General features: G+C 37.7%; 1 pseudogene; it reads right to left on the reverse strand.

Moving 5' to 3' along the window:
* Positions 1-4372: 4372 nt before the first annotated feature.
* On the reverse strand, positions 4373-17121 carry LOC141627710 (putative methyltransferase PMT27; annotated as a pseudogene).
* Positions 17122-19168: the final 2047 nt, after the last annotated feature.

Consider the following 19168-nt stretch of genomic DNA (forward strand, 5'->3'; position numbering starts at 1 on the left):
TCCCAACGCAATACCCGAAGAACGTGTACCATTGATCTTCTCTCAAAATGCCACTATGCAAGAAATAATCACCGTGGTTGATAAACTAGTCGATCAAATCATACGACTAGAAGGTGATATCATGAGAATGAGGGAACTAGCTGCAGTCAATGAGGTTTGGGCCGATGATGATGAGGACGAATATCTCATTGAAAACTCTTTAGTCAAGGAAATAGTCCAAAATGGTGAAGACCAAGATGTGGATCACCTAACTCGTTCGGGTCGCCCATATCAAAGCACTACTCAAAACGGTCCAACCAACGTCATCACACCAAATGACAACGAAGACGACCCCACTGATCATTTGCTCAAGCAATTACGTAAAACAAAGGCCGATCTTTCACCGCAACTAGTAGCAAGCTCATTCCCACATCGCCAATCTTTACTGCAAGCTTTGGCCAAGCTAAATGTAGCACATAACTCCACTCCTGAAGATGTAGTCAACTTGGTCTTCCAAGAATCACCTAAGCTAAGTAATCCTATTACTTTCTCAGACGAAGACTTGCCACCTTTTGGCGCTAGTCACAACCTTGCTCTATACATCACTGTCATTTGTCTAAAGAAGAATGTGCCAATAACCTTGGTGGATGATGGCTCCGCGGCAACGCTCATACCCTCAAAACGGCATACAAGCTAGGCATGAAAGAGTCGGATTGGACCCCTACCAATCAAGGTGTGCGTGCATATGACGGTACACGACGAAAAGTAGTAGGACTTGCTAGCTTAACCATAGCCACTGGGCCAATTGAACGAAAGGTTAACTTCCAAATAGTGGACATTGAAGCTTCATTCAACATACTTCTGGGAAGGCCTTGGATTCATGCTTCCAAAGCAGTAACATCCACCCTTCATCAAAAGATCAAGATCCCACTAAACGGCAAAGTAGTGACGATCACTTCGTCACCCATCAAGGCAATGATCGAAAAACAATAACAATCAAGTCCTTGCGGATCTCGTATACGAACTTGGGGGCTTCCAAAGTGTAAGCGTCATAGAAAGTGAGTTGGCACCCTTATACTATAATCCCTACTCTAACTTGGTGGTCAACCACATACTCAAATCCTAGGGATACTTCCCTGGAATGCCTTTGAACCCTATTCGGAAGAATACCTTCGCACCATACAAGGAAGGCAACTCAACGAGGATACCACTGGGACTAGGGTATAAACCCACAAAAGAAGAGGTTCTCGAGATGCTCGCCCAAGTCCAAAACCGCAAGCATGTAGGAGTCCAAACGAGGCCCTATCTCCCCACTTTAAATGGGTACTTTGTTCAAGAAGGAAGTCTAGAACTCTTCCACGGATTTCTCAAACCTTGGCACTATCTCGAGAGGAAGTTAGCCGGAATCGAGATCTTTCACGATTGCTACTTCATTCCTCCAGAAACGGTTCCTACCGTCAAAACCTGTCAAGCACCTTGCTTAGACGAACAAGCTGTTAGCCTATTGTTTGGAGAAGATCGATTCGTTAGGGCCGCGCAGGATGAGATCATTACTATGATACTTCAAGACGATCGCTTCAACCCCACCGCGTAGATCACAGAAACCGACGAAAGACAGCAGAAAGGATGGAGAAAATCAATCAAATGGACCAACAATCAAGGAAGACTCTTCAAGCTCACCACTGGAGAAGGAGAGATGTTCAAAGGAGAACCAGAAGACGATGAGTTCGAGTCGGAGTCGGAGTCAGAGTCGGAGTCTAGAGAAGTCATTAGAGAGTCTACTCCTGTTGTCATCCCCACTCCCGTCGTTTCTCCTAGCTTAGTCTCGAGTAGTCACAGTAGTTCAGGAAATGCCCCAACCACTGTCCCTTTGCCGCCACTGACTATGGATCAGTTGGCTTCTTTGTTTCAACTTTACTCAAATTTTAATATTAATAAATCAGGTTCTGCTTACTCTTTGTGTTATCTTGAGTGCAATTCTGTTTATGATGATACTGAGGATGACCAAGACCCAGACTTAATCGAAATACCTCCCTACGTAGCCAAAGAAATACTACAGGAAGGGGAAGGGGGACTAGTAATAGAAGACACCGAACCCATCAACGTAGGAACCGAACTAGAACCCCAAGAACTTAGGATAGGGACTACCTTGAGCTCTACCGAAAGGACCGATTTCATAGACCTCCTAAATGAATTCAAAGACGTTTTCGCTTGGTCCTACAAGGACATGCCAGGGATCGACAGGGATATCGCTGAACATAGGATTCCAATTAAGCCGGGTTTCAAACTCCTGAAATGTGAAGCTTCGACGAATGAGAACAGAATGGGCTCTAAAGATTAAGGAAGAAGTTGACAAACAATTCAAAGCCGGGTTCATCAAAGTTTCCGTATTCTGGGTAGCTAACATAGTACCCGTACCCAAAAAGGATGGGAGAATCCGCGTTTGTGTTGATTTTAGGGACTTAAACAAAGCAAGTCCAAAAGATGACTTCCCTCTACCTCACATCGACATATTGGTGGACAATACTGCAGATCACGCGTTACTATCCTTCATGGATGGATATGCGGGCTATAACCAAATCAAGATGGCCATGGAAGATATGCATAAAACCGCATTCGTCACCCAATGGGGAACCTATTGCTATACGGTAATGCCGTTCAGATTAATCAACGCCGGAGCTACGTATCAACGCACCGCAACTACACTCCTACATGACATGATGCACAAAGAGGTTTAGGTATATGTAGACGACATGATTGTCAAATCCAAGGAAAGAGAAGGGCATATTGAGAACCTTTGCAAGTTCTTCATAAGGCTACGAAAGTACAACATGAGGCTCAATCCTCAGAAATGCACATTCGGGGTAACATCTGGTAAGCTCCTGGGATACGTCGTTAGTCAACGAGGTATAGAAATAGATCCTTCCAAAATCAAAGCTCTGATCGAAATGCCGCAACCTCAAACAGAAAAAGAAGTCAGAGGATTCCTAGGAAAGGTGCAGTACATAAGTCGATTCATATCGAAACTTACAATGATTTGCGAGCCTATCTTCAAGAAACTCAAGAAAATAGACCACACCATATGGGATGACGATTGTCAAAAAGCATTCGATCGAATCAAGGAGATATTGGCTAAACCATCAGTGCTCATGCCACCACAACGAGATCAACCTCTTGGTTTATATCTCACAGTAACCGAAACAGCCATGGGTGCCATGTTGGCTCAAACTGTAGGAAGTGAAGAAAGAGCTATCTACTACCTTAGTAAGAAGTTCTTGGAATATGAGTGCAAATACTCACAACTCGAAAAGACATGCCTCGCTCTTGTGTGGGCAACAAAGAAGCTACGCCATTAAATGCTTAGCTACTCCGTCAAAATATACTCCAAAATGGATCCAGTCAAATATATCTTCGAGAAACCCGTCCTCAACGGACGTCTAGCAAGATGGACCTTGATGCTCTCAGAATTCGACCTCAAATACGTGCCACTGAAAGTTATAAAAGGTCGCGCCGTCGCCGAATTCTTCGCAGAAAATCCTATCAATGACGCACAAACAATAGATACTTGGTTATTTCCAGACGAGGATATACTCCAAACTGTAGACTCCTGGGACCTGTATTTTGATGGAGCATCAAACCTAAGAGGATTCGGAATAGGAGTACATGGGGATTCATCACTGATCATTAACCAAGTTACAGGATCTTGGAAAATCCGAAGCGAAAGCCTCGCACCTTATCAGGCTAGGATAGACCAAGTCGCTCAATTCTTCGATCACGTAACCTACCTACACCTACCTCGGGAGGAAAATCAATTTGCAAACGCTCTTGCGAAACTTGCATCATTGATTAATATGCCAGATCACATGGTGGAAATGCCTTTGTGCATCGAACGACGGTCGAGCGCTTATGTCCACCAAATCACCGACGAAGAGGAAATCGCGCAGGAACCCTGGTTCCAAGCGATCCTGAATTTCAAGCTTAATGGCACCTATCCACCAGATATGGACAAGAGGGGACAACGTGCTATACGCCTACTGGCTTCCCAATACATTCTGATGCAAGGAGAATTATACAAAAGAACACCTCTTGGTGTAGTCCTACGTTGCCTTGATCATTCACAGGCACGAAAGATGATGGAAGAAGTCCATGACGGAGAATGCGGTCCTCACATGAGTGGGCCCATGATGGCAAAGAAAATCACACGTTTGGGATATTATTGGACCACAATCGAATCCGATTGCATCAAATACGTAAGACATTGCCACAATTGCCAAATCTTCGGGAACGTGCAACATATCCCTCCTTCATTGCTCTATACAATGACATCCCCTTGGCCATTTTCTGCATGGGGAATTGACATAATCGGGAAGATAACCCCAGCCGGAACAGGAGGTCACTGTTTCATTCTTGTAGCAATTGACTTTGATGGAATATAGCATTGGACACAAACTGTCACCTTCTTAAATTTTTGTATGGTTTGAAGATTGAAAAGATAGTAATAGTTTGGCAGTAGATAAATTAGTACTGCATAGGCGTTTTCCTGCATCTGGTCATCAGTCGCAGCTGTTCTGGTAATAAACATCATAACAGGGTCATTTATCTGTCCACTTTCATCTAACCTGGAGCAGAACCAAGCAGCTTTCCTAACATTTGGGTAATCCTTGAAAACAAGTGTATATATCCCAAAAAAATTTATGAACCTTTGGACACAGAACAATTCAATTGAATAGCTATGCTAATTCCATTGCTGGAGCTCATCGTCTACTGACTCTACTCACTAGTCCTGTGACTCCTGTGATATAGTGACAGCTGAGTTGCTTTATAGTATGCTATCTTGCGCTCTGCATCATCTCCTGCAATATGACAAGGACAAATGCCGAATTGTCCAAGTGGCGCTTTTCTTACCTGTTGAGGCAAACCGGGACCGAATGCAATGCAGTTCGAATCGGGATTATGCGTAGAATCTTGTCGCCAGTCGGATTTTGTTGCACTGAGTATCCCTTCTTGGTCTTTGGAGAATGTCAAATGCACCTCCCAATGCAGTGACTTTAACAAGTTCTCAACTTCTCCAATTGCGCTGGACTCATCACGAATGATCAATTTTCCTCCAGGTCTAACTATTCTGTCTATTTCTGCCATCACAGGAGCAAGTTTGCACCTGCTTTAAAGCAATGCAGAGATGAACCACCTGAATTATAAAAGAAAAGTATGCAGTTGTTATTGCTATTCAATGGCTTTACCTTTCTCTCAGCTTCGAGAAAAGATGATCGATGCGAAGATCATAGGTCCGAGGATATGTGCTAAAAGATTCACACCAGTCGTGGTAGATCCCGAAGAGGCCTCGCTCATAGATGATGGGAAGTGTGTCTGGTGAATTCACGTTGACAACATTGAGGACCCAGATCTTGAGGTCTCTCAGAGCGGCTGCAAATCTGAAGGTGTGTGCTAGTTAGTATCTCTATCTTATTTCCTTGTTAGCATGAATTTAAATTTTAGTCCATAAATCGACAAAGTGATTGTTACCCGCCATAAACAGCTCTCATGTCCATAACATTCCTCACGTCTGACCAACTGATGCCAAGTCCATTGAGATACGACTTGTTCACCACAGTTTGCCAATGTTCGTAGTCTTTTCCAAAATCATCCGGAGCTGGTTTTCCGTAGATTCCCATCTGAGTTTTGTTCAACCAATATGGAGGCGTCTGCAACCTCCTAGGCCACCTCAAGGGCCATTTGCTTCCCCTTGCTGCCTCTTCAGTTGGCACCCGATGCATGCATGCTTGGAGTGGCACATACCTAAGAGAAAACATCATCAAGGATTAGCATTATGTGTAGATTCAAATAGATAGCGTCAGTTTATTACTTTATTTCCCCATTGTTAAGGTAGAAGGGATCGTAATTGGTAAGACGTGTACCATGCAGCATTCGGATCATCATCACTTTTACACATTGGAGGATTATTCTCCTGCCTCTTGTTATAGCAGTCATTGTTGATCGGTTTGCGGAATATTGCTGCTCCAATCTTATTTATAGCATCTTTCTCCTTTTTATCGAGCTTCCAACACATTGATGCAGTGAGCTTGGACATTGCTGAGTAGCAAAACAACATTGTCAATTTCCTACATCTGTCTGACGGTAAAAACTATTTGATGGTAAGAAAAACCTTTTGATGTTATATTGTTGATGCACAATTTCTTAGTAAACATTTGAAGTTCAGAGACTATACCTTCCCATATCTCCACATCTTCTTCAAGCTTTTGGTACACTGGTGTAGCTGACCAGACAAAAAAGCCCCCGGGTCGTAGCACACGGTTCAGTTCCAAAAGGAGGCGACCACCTTCAGATACATTCCAAACAACTCAATACCTTGTCCTCTTTCAATAATGTCTGTTTTAAGAGTGTACGATGTAGAAGGGTAGGGGTGGACTAGAGCAATTAATAGAACCCAAGAGTACAGACCTTCTTCATGCCAAGGAACCCTACAACGGGCACAATGAACAGCGTCAAACACTCCACTTGGGAATGGGAGTCTTTGAGTACCCATCACAAATATATAGCGGTATGCCCCTTCAAGGGCAAACTGGACTTGAGCCTCGTGTTCGTCTTTAGGAGCAAATGACATTGTAAGCACATCTTTGTCAAATAGATAACCTCCAAAGCTTGCAACACCACATCCAACATCCAAGATTACCCTTGTATGCTTGCCCCATTTTATTCCCCGGGACAATCAGTAAAACAAAAAAAAAAAAAAAAAAAAAAAAACAGCAAGATCAGTATGTATGTATGTATGCATCTTGTCGTATTTCACAGAGCGGTTGTGGGTGAATTTTTCATATTTGACTTATTTAGTCAATGTATAGTTAACACGCAAAATGGCTGACTAAAGTGACCGTGCTTCTTTCTACTGTGAAGTACCAGTCCTTTGATGCATTTCTTGACACAATTTTCATCTTGGGTCTTTCTGAAACAGCCTCTTGGTGTTGCTAACGCAAGGGTAAGATTGCGTACATGCCCCACCCCCACCCTGAAACTTGCGCTAGCCATTGAGGCCTTGGGGTAATGTTATTGTTGTTGATACTTAAGAAGCAAAATATTGTTATTGACACATCGTGCAAGAAGCGGCGATTCTTAGCCATTATTGGCCATCTTGATTTTTTATCCTGTCTTGGCCTCTTGGGATTGAAGAATTATAAATCTTACTTTCCCTTCCCGAGATTATTCTTTGTAGTACAAACATGGAAATGCAATATGTACCTTTTCAATGAACTCAATGTAATGCAGCGCACCATGTATAAATTGAGTTCCACCTCCTGGAAAAGTCAAGAACTCCCCCAAACTTTCACCCGCTTCCGTGACCTTTCACCTTTGCTAGCTCCGGATGCGGTACATTGTGAAACCAAATCTGCCAAATCATCATGAATTGTCAGTGAGTAGTGAAGTAGACATACTGATATGTGTGGACTAGTTGACTATATATATTATGTATCATCCCTTTCGTATTCTTGGTATGAGATTTAATAATGATATTTAAATCATGTGATCGCACTATTGTTGAGGACACATTTCCCAACAATCTCCCACTTGTCCTCGACAAGTGTGCGTCACCAATTCTCTTGTCCTATTACTATCTCTCACTCAATGCAAAGTGTCTTTCGGGTCGTACTTGCAACTGATCATATCGAGAGTGGTTTCCTCGATCTGGAGAATAACTGATTGACCGGAATTTATCCACCATGGATACCTTTCGAGCGTGGCCACGCATTTCTAGTTCATTACTCCTCGAGTGGCCCTGAGATATTGTTTTAACCCTGACAAGGGGGTGGACAATTCCTATCGCACTTATTCTCTTCGACTAGCCACAGCCATCATAACCCAAAATATGCCCATTTGACCCCATTTACGAAGGTCGTAGTAACACAAATCAAAGTTAATCTGAAACTATGCCATCTTAGGTGAACAGTCTTTAGTCAAAAGAATCGACTCATTAGAATACTATAGTAGCTCTCGCCACGACCAGGCTTTATAAATTTGCCAGAACTCTATAAGTGGTCACTGCCCGACAAAGTGTTCCTAACAGTCTGCCTATGTGATCGACTAGTCATCTCACATGACTCTATAGCACTTGAACTTGCCATCAATCGCATCACACTTTAGTCACTTCGAGACGTCACCCCATGTAAGTGACTATGGGCGAATACAATGCTAATCCTTGTTCACTTTAACGGGGTTCAATTGTCTCTACAACCCGTTTGGATGTAACAAAGTATAATAAAAGAGTTTTAAAGAAAAACTCGAACGATAAATGCGATTATCACATATGAATAGTCAATGCCTGATTACTATTTCATATTCTATAATCTAATTTGATCTTGAATGTAGTTGTTCATCTCAATTTAATTGAAATGACATGGCTCATCATGTTAAGTCTATGAGAAGGCTTTGGTTAGTAGGTTTTATCAACTTCTTGTACCTTATTCAACCTTACTACATACTCGTTTTCCTTTGTAATGTATACATTTGCATCACAAAACTTTCTGAGTACGTATCGAGATCCAATCAAGACATAGGCCCTCTAGCCTAAGAATAGCTCCCGCTGTTTTCACAGTGTGCAGGACTCATTCTTCTTGCACATCTCAAGATTGCAAGTGTACTCAATTTCCGTTATAAATATCTCTCATTGTTCTTTATTGTCTAGAACGATTCTAGAAAATCTACTTCTTAATTAACATAGCCACAATGGTATCTTAACCATCCTAATGTGTTTTGATTATGGTTTTGTCGGAAACCATGCGCAATCTCAATTGTCAATTGTCACTTGTGTAACACCCTTACACAAAATTGCATCATAAACACTTTGTTTTACTTCCTTAATGCTTCTGCAACCACTTAAGGGTAATCTTTATGGCTTACTTGGTAAAGATTACTTAAATTCAATTTTGATAACAACTCATCATACTCAAAGTATATGAAGTGTTATACATCATTACTTATTTAATTGATCCTATAAATGAAGCAAATGGAAACAATCAAATATGTTCAATTTAATTGAACTAGTCATGAATCTTATCAACATAAGACTTCTTATTGACGCCAATATCATGTGGATTTATCTACATAAATCTAGATATTAAAGATGTATTTTAATACTCCATAAGTCTTAAATCATTCGTAATGATCAATATGTCTTCCACATATAAGACTAATTAAAATTTCCGTAACTCCCACTAAATTCCATGTATAAACACAACTTCTCGACTTATGGAGAAATGTTTTATAACATGATCAAAACATTGATTCCAACTCACTGATGTCCTACTTAAGACCCTCTCTTAAGTTTCACATTATCTTAGGAATGCAAGAATCTACAAAACTCAAGACATGTATTGAATACATTCCTTCTAATTGAAGAAGTCGGTTTTTAGATTCACTTGCTATGTATTTCATAATAATGAAACACAATCCCTAAGAAGATCCAAATAGACTTAAGCATTTCAACTGGTGTAAAACCTTTTGCAACCAATCAAACTTTGAAATCTGTCTTTATTAGTGCAAAACCCTTTGTCACTAATCAAGCCTTTTATTTCGGATTTTCAAGGCTCTAAGCCTTGTATTGATTTGTGACTTAAACACTCTTATGTAAGTCATTTGTTGATTACTTTCCAGATGTAATCAACTTGAATCAAACAATTTCTTTTGTAAGTTATAAGCTCTTTACTTTCTTAAAAGTAGCATGAATTCATCATCTTTAACAAGTGACGAATTTAACCTCCTAGGTTTTAAAGAAACAATGTCTTGCACAAAACGTCTCATGTAGCCAAGAAAGGCCAGTTTCTTGCGACATAACATTCTTTGTGGCTCTTGAATAAACATTCTTTGTGGCTCTTGAATAATTTCTCCCACTCTGTCTTCTAGAAATAAACTTGTATTTTAGAAAGACAGCTTCACGAACCGCAAACCCGTCGTACTCGTGATAATTGAAAGGGAAAAATGAGCATTTGTTTCTTGTGAAAACTTACAAACATGGTACCCTATCATTTCATATCTCATATGATTTGTTTTAGATTTAGTGGAAAAATAACTTAGACAAAATGATAAAATCCCCAAAAGGATCAAGTAACTCAAAGTAACTTGATTGAAGTCCAAACCATATCGAATAGTGTTTGATTTCTTATCCAACCACACATTATTCCATAATGCGTACTAAGAGAGATTAACTTGTGATACTATATCACATTTCTTTTGGCTTATATCAAAGTCTTTACTTTGATAATCCCATCACAACTAAATCGTGATTCCTTGAACTCTTTAAACTTCTTCAAATATTTTTCTATTTACCTTATTAAGTGAACACATTAGCGTCAACTTAAATCGTTGGTAAAAGAAAATGATCAACCTATTTTGGATCGATGATTTACAACCTCGATCTCCTTTTCAACCAAAAGGCACGAGACATCTTGCTTTGAATACAAGATACGCATATACCATTAACAATCTAATGGTTTCAAGAGTACTCGATAACTCTTTGCGTTCATCATTCCAAAATTTAAGGTTTAATCTTGGGTTACCAATTTGAGTCTTGCATCATCTTCATGATATATCATTCTAGTTTTGTTTAGAATATTATCACCTTGATAATGGGCTAGCCATACATCAAATTGTGGTGTATAGGGTCACAAAAGTGAAACCTCTTTTGTATCTTAACAAGTTTGTATTCTTATTTAGAGTTTATGTACTTAATAGTCACAATTAAGTACAACTCCAAACCCAAAAACTAGATTGATTACACACTGACTCTATCTCTTGATATCATTGTTGCTAGTCGTCATATTCTAATGATCCTATGTATCGCATACAATGATGAAAACCTCCACTGGTTTCTAATATTGACGAAGTAGTTCTAGCAAGATTTATGTCATCAAATAAACTTTTAAAGAAGAAGGTCCCATTAGATGTCCCACAATTAACTTGCTGATTCTTCAATAATTTGGGGTAGTTTCCTTTCTAGTGTCAAACATTTAAGACAGTGGAATCTTTATCGGTCGGGATTGATAGGTTTAGTATCGCTATTCTCAACAACTTTACTTTTAACATTACCTTGTATCAATTCCATTATAATCTTTACTTCTTGAACCTCGTCCTCATCTTAACGGTTTAAGAGAATGCTCCCACTCATTTCAATGAGTCTTTGCTTTGAGAAGCAAAATTGAATTCATGAAGATTACTCTTCATTTGTTCATTTTAGTCTTAAAACTTTCATTGAAGTGGTTGCGTTATTTTGGTCAATTACGAATTCTGACAAATCTAATTACCAAAACAATTTATCGCTTCAAGGTACTTAATTCAAATAAGTATATGAATAACAATGCATTGTAAGTAGATGTGTTAGTCAAGAATAAAAAACCTGTTTGATAATGAATAACTTTTATCTATACTCTTTACAAGAGATCCTTAGCAATGGTTCATTTGAGGTTTTAGAAGCAAATTCATATTGGTCTTTAGTTACGATGTTTTAATGGAGATTTGAATCAAAAACGAAATGATATTGTATATGAATTGTAGTAAAGAAATAGAACAATATGATAACGGAATAGTGAAAACAAAACATTCATCGTTATAATAATACTTGTAGATAACAAGTAAAGCATTTACATAGTGACCTCTACCCAACTATGATAAATGATTCCGAGATACCAATTCATATTAACTTGGGCACGGGATAGCCGATGGAACCCTTATCAATAAAACTCGGTGGACTAACTCTTTAATCGATTCTACTTTTAGAATTCTCGGTCGATAAAATTACTCTAATTTTTATCTATAGCCCGGAACACATGCGACTACGGTCACGAATACTTCCGTTGAGCTCAATCCAAATTTCGAATAAATGTGTCCATGATCCAAATCCACATCAACTTGGGCACGGGATAGCCGATGAAACCCTCATCAACACGAATTCGGTGGATAGACATTTATCACCCACTTCACCAACGTAACAAGGTTTGTCTTACGGTAAAGGCGGCTCAACTCCCTTGCGAAACTGGTAATGCATGTTTTAGTTATGGCGATTTAGCGATGCATGCGACATATAAATAAAATGCAAAGCATAAAAAAAATAAAATCCTAGTATGGCCTTCCTAAAATAGAAAATCTAATTAACTATTACATATTCGGAAACCAACTCCATTGGTCCCTTGAACTTCGGTTATGGCACGCATCTCGAGGTAACGCCGTCTTTATGTATCGCCTTCTTGAGTGACACCGTCTTCAAGGAACTCCGGAATAATTAAATTACATAACAAATTACATAATTTCCTATTATACATTTGTAATTAAAATAAAATAAATCTATTAAATTACAAACCGGTGATACGAGATCACAAAATTTACAACCGAATCGATATTCCCATACATTTCGGGTAATATCAATTAAAAACAAAGGCCATACTAAGTAAAAATTACATAATTCAAAAATTACATAAAATAAAATTATGACAATCATAAATAAAATGCAGCATTATAATATGTATGAACATGCCCAATTTTATGCCAAATCGCCTTTAAGGAGCCAATATCGTATATTTCATGGTTTTTACGGATTTGCGTGATTCAACGTTTTATAATCACGATAAATTACATAAAATCATATTTGTGTACAAGTTAATTACCCTAACCAACTTAGGACTCAAAATTAGTCTTCACTAACCATTTGACTATAATTAACTTATATTACTTAAAATTGTTCATTAATGGACTCAAACTTACAATAAAATGCTATAAACTTCAAATAAATCACAAAAATTTCAAATAAATTCAAAATTTGAAATTTAAACTCATGAACATTCTGGAAAAATACCATGACACTCATAATGTTCAAAAACTTAGGTTAAAAATTTCGAAAATTTATCGGGAAAAACATTGTTGCGGTTTATCGGATTTAACAATTATAATCATAAAAATATGAGAAAAATTATATTCATCAACTTTTCAATTTTAGATCTGAAAAAGATAATAAAATGCAACATGTGACGTTTTTCCTTAGTCATGAAGTATGTTTTAGCAATTTTTCACTAATTAAGTCACTATTTATGCTATTTTTCATCAAAAAACCATAAATCATGCATGAAGACTTCATTATAGCCTATTATTTTACACACATCTTTTAAAATTGCATGTGACAACATACTAAATTTATATGACCAGATTCGAAATTTATCTCATATTAACCTATTTTTCATTTAAATTCGATTTGTAACATAAAAAATCCATATTTCGAGCATAAAAACTCATAAAATTATGAAAATTTCCAGATCATCTAAAACTAAATATATGTGAAAACATATCCAAAAACCACTGGAAAATTCGAAGTTTAGCTAATTTTCGTCCAAAAATGACATTTTTATCATAAAAAACACATTTTAATGCCATTATTAAATAAAATGAACAATAAAAATCCATAAATTAACCAAAATATCCTAAAAACATTTTAGGACCAGAAACTTTAACATGCATAAATGTATTTCGTGATATATCATAATAACACAAATTTACAAGTTTTATATGTTAATCGTATAACTCGGAAAAACTATAATCAATTTGCATGCAAACAACCAAGGCTCTTGATACCGCTTGTTAGAAATCTATATCTCATTATTTAACATATTCACATATGTTTCAAATTAATTTAGTCATAAAATTAATTACTAATCTTATGCATGTAAACTAAAACAAAAGAGATAAGAAAATCAATTTCTCACCAAATAAATTTCGGTCAAATGGGCACCAACAATATCTCCTTCTTGTTAGTTCTTGAGCTTTCCAAAATGGATGAACATATATGACTTCAAAATAGAAGTCCTCCAATTAGTAGCACCCAAGACTATCCCTTAATCCCACAAACTAACATGTACTAGATGTTTGTAATGTAGTTTACCTTAAAATCTATTACTAATACTCATATACTATTTCTAGTATTATTAGTGTTTGATTTAAACAAATTTGATTCACAAAAATGAATTTTCATGAAGAACAAGAGAGAGAAGTAGTTGATTTTCATAAAACATGAGAGAATGATAAAAAATAAGAAAAATCCTCTTACAATGCCCACCAAAACCGGTTGGTGTGGAGTATATGGACCAATTTTTCTTTTTATTTTTGTCTTCACAAGACAAATTGGTGTAAGGCTTTTGCATGGTCAAGTCACTATCAAGTGTCATAGACAAATGAATAAGACAAATGAACAAGACAAAATTTCTCATAAGCTCACCCATATTTCGGTTTACATAGTGTAATATGGAGTCCATTTTATTTTTGTCAATTGTACAATTGTATGTCATGTGACATGTGACATGTCTTATGTCATGTTTTAATTTAAAATGCATATTTAACAAATTAAATATCATTTACAAATTAAATAAATCATATTTAACAAATTGACTAGTAATATAAAATTACTTTCTCATAAAATGGTCATTTAATTACTAGTTAGTATAATTCACAATATCTTGTAATTATAACTAACTTATCATTCTCATCTCGCGTGTTTCATAAAAACCGATTAATATTATTAGTAATATAACTTCTTAAATTACTAAATAAAATCTCATTTAATCACATTATAATGAGATGTCATTCTCTCTCTTGTGATAATAATTTGTTCAATTTTAAGGAATTAATTAATCTGTATCGGTATACAATTAATTAACCTTTTCAATTAAGGGAATCGTCCTTTAAGTGTGACCTCAAGGGATCAACTGATCACCACCGTCGCACGACAGTAATGTCAAACTCTAGCCAGCCAATCATTACTGATATGTGTGGACCAGTTGACTATATATATATATATATATTATGTATCATCCCTTTCGTATTCTTGGTATGAGATTTAATAATGATATTTAAATCATGTGATCGCACTATTGTTGAGGACACATTTCCCAACATAAGGTCCTGACGCAACAGCAGGGGCGTCGGTCTGATTCATGTCCAAACATAGAGCAAAGGAATCGTGAATAGGTGGATCAAAAATATTAAGCATATAACAAGGAGCTACTAAACGGGGATGCTTTAAAGCGCTATCATGAACAAATTTAATAGTATCATACCCAACCCTTAGTGTCAGACTACTATCCCTAACATCTATGAGTGCTCACGCGGTGTGAAGGAACGGTCTACCAAGAATAATAGGTACTTGTGAGTCTTCAGCCATATCCATAACAATGAAATCAACTGGAATAAAATACTTCCCTACTCTAACTGGCACATATTCTAAGACCCCAATAAGGTTCTTTAAAGATCTGTCAGCCATTTGCAAGGTCATATTAGTAACGCGGAGTTGACCCATATTTAACTTTTTGCATATAGAATACGGTATGACACTAACACTAGCCCCTAAATCGCAAAGGGCGTTATCTATAGCTACACTACCAATATGACAAAGAATAGAAAAACTCCATGGATCCTTTAGCTTTGGTGGTGAGTTAGCTTGCAATGCGGATGCGCACTCTTGAGTGAATGCCACTATCTTAACTTCATCAAAAGACTGCTTCTTGGACAAGATCTCTTTCAAAAACTTAGCATACGCCAGCACTTGAGTTACCAATTCAGTAAATGGCACACTCACTTAAAGATTCTTCACTACTTCCATGAACCTCCCGAACTGTATATCAAGCTTAGATTTTTGTTGTCAGTGTGGAAAAGGTAGTTGAAATTTAATTGGCTCAGCTTCTTTTACTTTGTTAGTCGTCTTAGAAGCACCGTCGTCAGTTACGGGGTGTACTCGATCGAGTTCATGGGTCACTCGACCGAGGACACTATTTTATTTCAATGTTGTAGCTAAAACACGAGAAAAATTGACTTCTGGGGGTGTACTCGATCGAGTACACACTACTCTCCTCGTGTTTTCGTCTTTTTTCTCAACCTGTGCTTTATCCTTGCTCAATTCCTTCTCCTCATCACTCAACTCAAGATTACCCAATCCCTTAGGATGCATAAGGGACCTCATCTTCATCAATGGGCATATCCGGACTTTGACAAATGGTACCGCTCCTCAGTGAAACGGCATTAACTTGTTCATGTGCTTGTTTACCTTGAGGAGGAAGATTGTCGGGCTGTTTTGAGGGATTTTGTACCGCCAATTGAGCAACTTGAGTATCTAGCATCTTGTTATAAGCTATAAGTTCAGAAATTTGAGTCATTTGCTTTTGTTGAATCATCAAAGTTTGCTGCAATAAAGCTTTTATCTTGGCCATGTCATTGCTTGGAGCTTGTGGAGGAGGTTGCATCTATTGAAAACCTCCTTGATTTTGCCTAACAAAGTTCCCTTGTGGTTGATTACCACGATTTTGGGGAATAATATAAGCATTATGTTGCGGGGTTGAGCAAATACATTCTGACCTCTTTCAGGGAAGAGGTTAGAATAGGGAGTACCTTGCTTAAAAGACTGAAAAGCATGAACCTGTTCAATTGTACTCATACACTTGGCCGAGTGTGGCCATCAATCCCAAATCTCTTACAGGACACTTCTTGTTGAATCATTACATGAACTATTTCTTGCTTATTACCCAAAGACTGGGTAGTCTTCAATTCAGCTATTTGGCCAGTTAAGGCCTCCAGCTGTGTCGCAACAACACTATCTGAACCACCCCCTCTTGTACTACCTCTGGAGTTAACATACTTAGCAGTATGGGTGGCTATCTAATCAATCAACTTCCATGCATTATCTTCGTTAGTATTGTCATGAAATATCCCATTAGCTGAAGAATCAAGTAGAGCTTTATGATCGTCATACAACCCGTTGTAAAACTGGTTGCAAAGGAACCACTTCTTAAAACCATGATGGGGAACTGAATGAACTAGTCTCTTAAAACGAACCCATGCCTCATTCAAATCTTCATTGCGACCTTTTTTGAAGCTAGTGATTTGGCTTCTCAAGGTATTGGTCTTCTGCGGTAGAAAGTATCTCTTGTAGAACGCAAGAGCTAAAGTATTTCAATCAGTGACCCCATGATCCTCCATATCTAGATCCCTCAACCACTCGGCCGCACCGACTCTTAGCGTAAAGGGAAAGAGAACCTGCTTTACCTGATCTTGAGTTACTCCTACAGTTAGTGGAATGGAGCAGCAATAATCAGTAAATTTTTCCATATACTTGGTAGGATCCTCATTAGCTCCTCCCCCAAACAAGTTTCATTCCACCAAATTGATATAGGATGGACGAATCTCAAAAGTGCCCTTATCGGTAGTAGGAAGCTTGAATCCCTTGGGAATAGAAGCTAAAATAGGCTCATCAATGACAGACAAAAGTAGGCATCATTGTTGAGTTTGTGGCAGAAATAGGTTTGTCCTCTTCTAAGGACTGATCTTCTGCGTCAAATATGTGCTCTGTAACACTGTCAAGTGTACTCAAGTCTTATACTTGACCTATTTCTCTTTGAAATCTCCGTCTGTACCGAAAAGTCTTTTCTGGCTCGGGATCAAAAGGTACAATATCCAACCGATTAGACCTTTGCATACACGAAAACAACAAGAAAAATATCAAACTGTCTCAAGGAACTGATGCTCCCTGAGACAAAGGACAAAAATAAACAAAAACAAATCGAAAATTGTTGCCTCCCCAAATTGATAAAGTTATTTTCAATCGTTGGCCTATCAAAGTAAATCCTAAATTACTACTAACTGGTAGCTAATGGCAAGAAAGGATCGAATCCACAGGGAGGCGAGTTAATTATTCTAGTGTGTTTATATTTAAGTTTGTCTTAAAGTAACCGTTTCTTGAAGATTGATTGTTTGATTATTAAAACTAACTGCGATAAAGTAAATAAGATGAATTCAATAATTTTAAAAGTTTAGATATTAGGTTCATTAGGTAGTTATTCGTGGTGTGATTTAATTCATTGATGTAGCAATTTATGTTGTTTAAGGTCATTTGATCTGTCGATTCTTAATATGTCCTTTAGATCTAACTTAACATGTGGTCGCTATCATTAAGTTAATTCTATTCAGTTATTGTAGCCTTTACGAGTTTTAACCCGGTCGGTGAAAATCCTAATTTGCAACACTAGTTAATTAATCCTGCAAAAACTAATCAGCTAGAGTCATAAAAATTAACTGAAAAACAACAAAGAAGCTATTTTAACTATCAATTCATTAATATAATTCCCTTTCTAACAACCTAGATCCCCATTCACCCTAGATAAGTGAATTAGCTACGCATACTAGTGATAAAAACAATATTAACAATAATATAAGACGTGATTAAAGGCAATATCAAGATGAACAATAAATGAATGATTAATAATAGAAGAAAGATTAACAATAGTAAACCAAGTGGTGTTAGTCTAGTGGTAGCCGGGTTAAACCTTGAAACTTGCAGAAATGCAGGAGTTGTGAGGTCCCGGGTTCGACTACCATCTGGGCCGATGATCACTTAGCCACTACAGCCCCCGAAGGGGGTGGCTTACATGGTTCATGTGGTGGTGCAGGAATGCATGGGCCCGGGGGGGATTGAACCCCCTCGTCATCAAAAAAACAAAAAACAAAAAAAAAAAATTAACAATAGTACCGTAACTAGAGAGTGCTTAGATCCGAAATAAGAGTAATAAAACTAAACTAAGAGTTTTTAGAGAGTTTCTAGGATAAATAAGACGTAGCTAGGTAAAATAAGGCGTAAACATAACATAGGGTATGAATTAGGTATTTATAATAAATTGTAACCTACTAATGGAAATTGCGCGAAAACCCTCAGTTCGATGTGTACTCGATCGAGCCTAGGTGCACTCGATCGAGTACATTCCCAGTTGATCGAGTTCACTTGGGTTAGATCGAGTATTCTTCCCATTTTAGCTCTTTTCTTCGTATTGTATTCTTCACTCCTCTTCCTTTATTCTTCTAGATTCCCGTGTCATGCTCCGTGCATTCCTTCATGCCCACTCCGCGGTGCTCATTTCATTCCTTTGCTCCATAAATGCATCATTCCTGCATTAAACACCAAATAGCGGAAGTATCAATATTATAACATAAAAGGCATGTAATTAATATAAGCTAGCACGAAAACCGTATCAAAGGTAACTAAGGGGAGGCATAAATATGTATATAATTATGACTCATAAGGTGGTGTGTACCTAGTGACGTTGAATTGAAGAGCTTGATCATGATGGAGGCTCATTGCACTCCTTATTCAGTACATCCGGGT

The sequence above is a fragment of the Silene latifolia genome, chromosome Y (genome assembly GCF_048544455.1).
Source record: "Silene latifolia isolate original U9 population chromosome Y, ASM4854445v1, whole genome shotgun sequence".
Taxonomy (NCBI): Eukaryota; Viridiplantae; Streptophyta; class Magnoliopsida; order Caryophyllales; family Caryophyllaceae; genus Silene; species Silene latifolia.